Source organism: Arachis ipaensis, chromosome B10 (assembly GCF_000816755.2).
Source record: "Arachis ipaensis cultivar K30076 chromosome B10, Araip1.1, whole genome shotgun sequence".
NCBI classification, from domain to species: Eukaryota; Viridiplantae; Streptophyta; class Magnoliopsida; order Fabales; family Fabaceae; genus Arachis; species Arachis ipaensis.
Genome location: NC_029794.2, coordinates 134,003,477 through 134,003,809, shown reverse-complemented (window position 1 = coordinate 134,003,809; position 333 = coordinate 134,003,477).

Sequence of the window (333 nt, the reverse complement as noted above, 5' to 3'; positions counted from 1 at the left end):
TAATACATGCTTGACGTCATTGATTACCTCAATTATTCCCAGTTAGTAGTATTATCTGAGTTCTGACGTGTACATCAATATTCTTGTTTTACATTAAATTATATTCTTTTTATTAAATTTGTACATGTACATCACCCATTTAAATAAGAAAATAATGATGCTAACATACACAAATTTATGTATAAGTATTTCATACCTTTTAATTTGGATATAAAAATTATGCTCTTGTTTTACATTAAATTATATTCTTTTTTATTAAATTCGCAATTTTCTTGCTTACATTAATTATTTTATTAACTTTTTTTTCTTAATTAATGTTCTCTCTCAAACTTT